At 24.3% G+C, this 7,789-nt stretch overlaps 1 long non-coding RNA gene across 1 annotated transcript; it reads right to left on the reverse strand.

Moving 5' to 3' along the window:
* Positions 1 to 1,615: 1,615 nt before the first annotated feature.
* LOC114077886 lies at positions 1,616 to 2,875 on the reverse strand. The gene is made up of 2 exons (XR_003579240.1): positions 2,746 to 2,875; positions 1,616 to 1,850 (listed from the first exon to the last, which is right to left on the reverse strand). It is a non-coding gene; the product is annotated as an uncharacterized LOC114077886 (long non-coding RNA).
* Between the last annotated feature and the right edge of the window lie 4,914 nt (positions 2,876 to 7,789).

Genomic DNA, 7,789 nt, shown 5'->3' on the forward strand with positions numbered 1-7,789 from the left:
CCAAATAAAATGTTTGTATATCAAATATCACTCTCTCTCTCTCTCGCTTTATACTAACATAAACTATACATTATATTTTGTATGACTTGTTTTTGTATAAAAAGAGAAAGAGAGAAAGACAAAATAGATTTGGGCAGGGAAATATTTTGTGTTGTATAATTATAAGTGTATAGGACGAAGATATATATATATATATTTGCATGTGCATATACAATTTTCTCTCGATTTATACAAACAGAAACGCAATGTATACTTTTATAATTGCATAAAGCGAGAGAGGCAAGCGACATAGAGAGTGAGCAAGAAAGGGAGAGTGATGAACAAGAATTTGAGGAAGACATGCGACTGACAAATATTTTACTAGAGGACATAAATGATGAATATTTTAGTTATTTACGTAAGTTTGCTAATTAATTATCCAAATTGGTCGAATTTGCTTTTCCTGATCAACTCCTTTAGTCATTAATGGCCTTTTCTTCCATCTTCTTCCATGATTGGTCAATCATTAAAGAGTTTCAAAAATTACTCAATTTATTAAGTTAGACGTGAATCCAGTTGATTGAATTATATATCAAAAGACTTTAAATATCAAAAGAATTTTATCATTAAAAATTTAAAACTGCTTAATAGAGATTTTGAATTGGTAGAAATTGAATTGTCAATATATTCTTTAGGTATAGTTAATGTATATTTCATGTATAATTAAGTTAAATTCAGATTTTGAATGTATCATAATATATAATCAGTGTATAGGTAATCTATATTCAACTTTTTGAAAGTAACATAATATACTTTCTAACTTTTGGCTATTTTAAACTTAAATAGAAATATGACTATATTTATTGTAAACTAATTACATTATTATACATATTTGAAAATTGAATAATCAAATCAAATTGAATTAAAATGAATAATAACAAAATCATTCAATATTTAATATATTTAACTTGGTTTGATTTTACATTTTTTAAACTGACTATGATTTGATTTTAATTTTACCCAAAAAAAAAAAAATCAATTCAAACCAAATTGTAAACACCCCTAGTATAGTATATCTATGTTTTGCCAGTTTTGGAATTGGAAAGGGCATATAAAATTAGACAAGCATTTAAAGTAGATTAACTTTGTTATGCCTTCTAACTAAAATTATTTTGTAAGACAATCAATATAATCTCAAATGTCAAAAATAACATTGAATCTAGTTTACTTATAAAGTAATTTATTATTCACATTAATGGAGGGGCATTAAAAAAACATTAAATCATAAAAGAGTTATAATAAGCAAAAGCAAATCAATAAGGACTTATTACAAGGTACCGTGATTTTTCATTAATTGTTAACTAAAAAAGAACGTGAATATCCTTTTATTCAACGAGGAAATTAAAGAGGAAATGATTAAGTATTTGAGACAATAACAATGAAGTTTGCAGGGGGAACTCATCAAGTCTATAGGCCAAGCTAGAAGAACTAAAGGGGTTCATCCGAATTTTCATTTATCGGAAAATTAAAATACATATATAAAATCATATTTATATGTATATATAGTAGAGGATAAGCCTAGCTAACTCGTTGATAAAATTTTTGTCTCCATCAAACTTNTTATATGTATATATAGTAGAGGATAAGCCTAGCTAACTCGTTGATAAAATTTTTGTCTCCATCATCACTTGTTGTATGATTTATTCGAATGCCTTTTGTTTTAATTATAGTGATGACTGCACGTACAGTATCCATACTAACTTACGTACACCTCAATTATTTCATATATGTGATAGGTATCTAATTGCTTGCGTTATCGTAGAAAATGTAGTGTACGTAATTCTCGTCGTGGCTAAAGACTGATCAGCTTCCTGCATATAGAAAAATAATATTTCATGATTTAGTATTTTCTTGGATAAATAATATTTTGATACTTTTATTTTTGTTCCTTCCACTTAATAAACTGGGATGAGGGTAAACATATTTTAATAGAGTCGATTTTTCAGTTGATCACTCAATTAATACTTATTATCTCGAAAATTTGTTTTTTAGTTAAATTGAGAAAAACAAATTACTATTTTAAATGATAATTATTATGCTGATAAGAGGAATCAATCCTATTTTAATACTAAAAATGAAAAATCGTTGATCACCAACTAAAAGATGGTCTAATCAAAATATGTTTCAATTCAGATTAATAAGATGGGAAATTGTTAAAAAAAAATACTAATAATATAATAAAACTTTTTTATGTATGTAGAAAATGCTTTTATCATCTAGTAGGTAGTAAATGGCAAATATGGCAACAACTATCAATCAATTTGATGTCGATTAAATTAAATTTGAACTATTTTGTGTAACTTAATTTGAGTTACACTAATAAATAGTCGATACATTTACCTTTATATTGTTTTCCTTTTATTTTATGTATATATATATATATATATATGACAGTACTTTCTAATTTTATGGTTTTTAATATTTATTGCAAATTTGCAATACCAATAATATCCTTTGAAAACAATTTTAAACATGGCATATCATTACTATAACCGATTAAATGGAAATATTGAAATTAACAAATTATTAAATATGTTTGGAATAACTTATAAAAGGAATTACTTAAGTACAACACATAAATTGAAATAGAAAAAGTAAAAAATTAGTTATTTGCTGAATTGCAAAATTAGAGATCAGAAAAGATTAGTCCTAGCTGAAAAAATAAAGAAGTGAATAATAAAAAAAAAACTGGATAAATTAAAATACCTGAACCAACTCATAGAAGAAGAAATAATAATGAAACAATTACATCTTTTGTTTTTTTGAATTTCATATTTTCATTTCACCAATCACATCTTCTTTATAGAAATTCTCAAGTTGCAAATGGTATTGAAGGACTATTATTTCAATGGATTCCTTTTAAAGGTTCATTGAACCTGGTCATCCTCTTTTCCACTTAAATAAATATAGTCGAAATATCTAATACAATAACAGTTACCTTTTATAACGATATTTCACTAATTAAAATAATAAAACTTTATAATTGGTTTTGACATCATGTTATATTATATAACTTTTATAATAATATTGATTTTATTATAATAATAAAAAAATATCGCAATAAATAACGCGACGTATTATCAACGCTAGAATGGCAATCACTCAACTTTTTTATACTTTTTTCACATTAAAAAACTGAATGGTGAGTCATATAGGGCTAAAGTGCATGACCTAATTGTTATTTTCAGAAAGATTCTTTACCTAATTAATATTTTATTTAGCTTCATTAAAACATAACTTTTAGTTTTCGAATATAAAAATTGTTAGACATGGATTGATCAACCCATAAATAGTATGATATAGGAGGATAAAATTAGAGTGCATTTTCTCCATAATTAGTGCCATAACAAGTTACTTACTAAGTTATATTTTGAGTAGGAAAATATTAGTAAAGATAGGATTAGACAAAAATAAGCTAATTACAAACAAAAAGGCTCTTAAAAAAAAGAGACAAAAAATAAAAAAGAGAGAAAAAAAAGAAAAAGAAAGAAAAAAAAATAATATTTTGCTACATTTAGTTTATACGTTGTGTAAAATATATATAAAGAAATAATCTCCATCACTATTTAATATATTTGTTGTATCAAAGAAAATATCCATCTTAATTGACATTGAGTGATAAGCGAGATCACATTCTTTATAAATTGTACCATTAAAAATAACGAAAAGAACTAAATATATTCCTATATTATAGGAAATAGTTCAATTTATGTTTTACTGAAATAATTTGTTAAAATGATTAATTCATATTCATTGAAAGATATTTTTTTGCAATAATAATTTTTGGTGTTATCAGTCAATTTCTTTTATAATCATGTATATTCATACCATTTTTACACGTCCATTTATGCATTAAAAGGCCATTTTTAGAAATTATTTAAGTCAAACAATTTGGCGAAGAAAAAGATAAATAATTTATAAACTAATAATAATATATTTATTTATTCAAAATTTTGATTCATCAATTAAATCTTAATCAATAATTTTAACTGGCCAAGTGCACCAACAAAACTGAGTGGGAGAAACAACATTGTCTCTACAGCTAGCTTTTACATCAAAACCGTGCTTTTGTTGACATTCTTTAGCCTCAATCCCATCAACTGTATCAACAATTTCATTAGAGGTCATCAAACTTTGTGTTTATTATTCAAAATTTAATAATAGTCTATATTTTGATGTTACATAAAAAATATGGACAAATCACATACTTTTAAGGTAAAATTTTGTCCCTCATAAGTTTATAATTACTGAAATCTCTCAAATTGATACAATATTATAAGCGTTGATACATCAATCTGATGCGCGAGATACATTAGTCGTTAAGTAAGATACATTACATTTTATACATGATACACTAATTTGATGCGCGAGATACATTGATCTAATACGCTGATACATTAATCTGATGTGCGAAAATGAGAAATTTTTTTAAAAATTTGTAAAACTAATAGGGAATAATGGTAATAAGAGAACTTATAGATGGAATCTCTATTATTTTTTCAAAAATTATTTAAGTTTAAGTTACTTTTATCGAATTTGGTAAATATGCTACTACTTAAGATGTGAGAAGAAACAAAAACATCCTTTATGTTTGAGGATAGGATCAAAATGGTTTGGCTTAAAAAAAAATTCACTAAGTGAGAACATTTAAATTTTAGTAAAATAGAAGACGAAAAATACTCAAGATATGTTTGAGAAAGTGTTTTAAATGTTCCTTCAAAACTTAAACTATTGATCTAATCAATTATAGTGTAAAAAATTGAAGAAGTAAATACCTGAGAGAAGAAAAACAAAGAGTAAAACGCCATAAAAGAATTATGATAAGTTGAACTTTACCATTTATTTATTATTTTTGAGGTTGTGAAATTGTGTCTAATTATCAATTTTTTGTCATATCTTATATAGCTAGTAAGGATCGGAATATTTATGAAAAATTAATTATTTTTCTTCGATGATAGTATTTGATCATAAATTTTGAAAGTGAATTTCACAAGTTTGTTTTTAAATATTCTTTTGACCATGAAAATATACACCTTTTACATTTAGACCAAATAGATGAAAAAGATCATCATCATCAATATTTCAATAAATTAATTAATTACACCTTTTCTAAATAAATTTATCAAACTCCTGATTTCATAGGACTGAATTAAGATTTTCGTAGCTCATTAAAAAAGAGGATTTTTAGTTCGATCTAGATAAACTTATTGATTTGTGAAGCTTGAGTTATATGTGTTAACATATATTATTTGAAAATTATGTTAAAAGTAACATAAATCACAATAATAAACAACTTAAAGTATTTAAACAAATATTAAAATTTAGTTAACTCTCAAAACATCACAAATATCACATATATTATAGTACAATAAAAATATTTAAAATCAATTAATTTTATTAATTATATTTATGTCACTTAAATTAAAACAAATAAAGTTGTACATATTGGGCCCGGACTTACTCGAACTTTTGTATCTATATTTCTATTATATAGAAGAGTGAAGTGGGAGGACGATCAAGGGAAAATATATAATTCCACTCTAACAAAAATCTATGAAGAAGATAATAAATAATTCTAGAATTATCTTTTTATATAGGGATAATGCACAAATACCCCCTCAACCTATGCCCGAAATCTCAGAGACACACTAGTACTATACTAAGGTCCTATTACCCCCCTGAACTTATTTTATTGATAATTTTCTACCCTTTTCGGCCTACGTGGCACTATCTTGTGGGCCCAACGCTGGTTGACTTTTTTTCAAGCTAGTGCCACATAGGCCGAAAAGGGGTAGAAAATTACTTATAAAATAAGTTCAGGGGATAATAGGACCTTAGTATGTATAAGTGTGTCTCTGGGATTTCGAGCTTAGGTTGAGGGGGTACTTGTGCATTTTCCGTTTTATATATGAAGTGAATAATGATCAAGGGAAAATATAATTTCACGCTTATAAAAATCTACCAAGAATGATGACAAAAAAATTAAATAGCTCTAGAAACACGTTAAGTTATTTTTATTACCATTAACTTATTTTGTTATTACTTCATTTCTTTTATATTTCTTTTGTGAATTATTGTGATATCTATTTTATTATTACTCTATTTTACTATTACTTTAATTTAATTCTTAATATTTTTTCTATTCATTATGCTTGTAAAAATCCTACTATTTATATAAAAATATCATGAATTAATTATTTCAATCATTATTTTGGCTCTAATAGATATACTTAAAAATAAATTAGTGTGATAAAACTAATATATATTAGATTGAAATTAAAGAAAAAGATGTTAAAAGTAACTTTACAAATAAAAATGAATAGGATGATATATTTGTATTAAAGGTGACTAAGAATAAAAATGTAATTTCATTCTAACAAAAATCTATTAAGAATAAATAATTTTAGAAACATCTTTCTATATATGAAGTGAATGACGATCAAAGATAAAATTTATAACTCATGCAAGCAAAAATCTACTAAGAATGATAATAAAAAAATTAAATAGTTTTAGAAACATCTTTAGGTATTATTATTAGTATTACCTCATTTTTGTTATTTCTTCATTTTTCTATGAGTTATTGTGATATCTATTTATTATATGAAAGTTAATAAATAATGATTACGCTTAGCTCTTAATAATTATATATCAAATATAATATTAGGTGAAACCAATAAAAATTTAAATTTAAATTTATATGCATATTAAATTTTGTGTATTGAAATATTTTTTAATTTTGTGATCTTGAATATGCTATATAAAAAAATTAAAATTCAGAAGTTTTTTCTTTTTTAAATGAAATAAAAAATAAGTTCATATAAAATAAAAAAGGAGGGCGTCATATATTAAAAATGAAATATATATGTGTTATTATTGAAATGAGCTTTCATCTATTATTATTTTTTTTAAAAAATTGTTTGGTTTCCTTCTATTAATTTGTGCATATATGTGGAGTTTTAAAGATTTGAACATTTTAATATAGAAATATAATGATTTGAAAAAAAACTTTAATTCTTCGTTTTAATTTTTAATTTGATATATATTTCAAAATTATATATATAAAAAAAAGCTTAAAAACGTAATGTAACAACTTAAGATATTTTTAGAAAAACATAGTTAAAAAACATAATGAAATTTGGTTGATTCCCTTATTTTTATCGAAACAAAAAAAGGTGCATATATTGTTTGAAAATAACTTAAGAACTAAAAAGTACTATGAATCACAATAAAGTGACAACTAAAATATGTTATAATCATATAAGAAATTTTGTTTACTTTCCTAAAATCACTTGTATCACATAAAATAAAACAAATGGAGTAACATATATTATTCGAAAATAACATAAAAAGTACTCCATAAATTAACAATTTAAAATATTCTTTTAGAAAACACATAAAAAATTTAGTTCACCTTTTCAAATTTCATTTGTGTCACATAAATTGAAAAGAAAAAAACTAACATACATTGGGCCTGCGCTGGCGCAAGCACATGATATCTAGTAGTAAAATAAGTTACTAGTGACTCATAGAAGAGGTCTAAAATGTTCATATTTTTCCATATATTTTGTATCTATATAGTAAAATAAGTTACTAGGTACTCATAGAAGAGGTCTAAAATGTTCACATTTTCCCATATATTTTGTAGACACTCAAGAATTTGATCTAAATTCCTCCGCTAAATATTGTTGCTTTATAAAAATAAATGAAATATAACATGGACTATGAGAATAGTTGTCACGATTCACATTCA

This window comes from Solanum pennellii, chromosome 7, assembly GCF_001406875.1.
Source record: "Solanum pennellii chromosome 7, SPENNV200".
NCBI lineage: Eukaryota > Viridiplantae > Streptophyta > Magnoliopsida > Solanales > Solanaceae > Solanum > Solanum pennellii.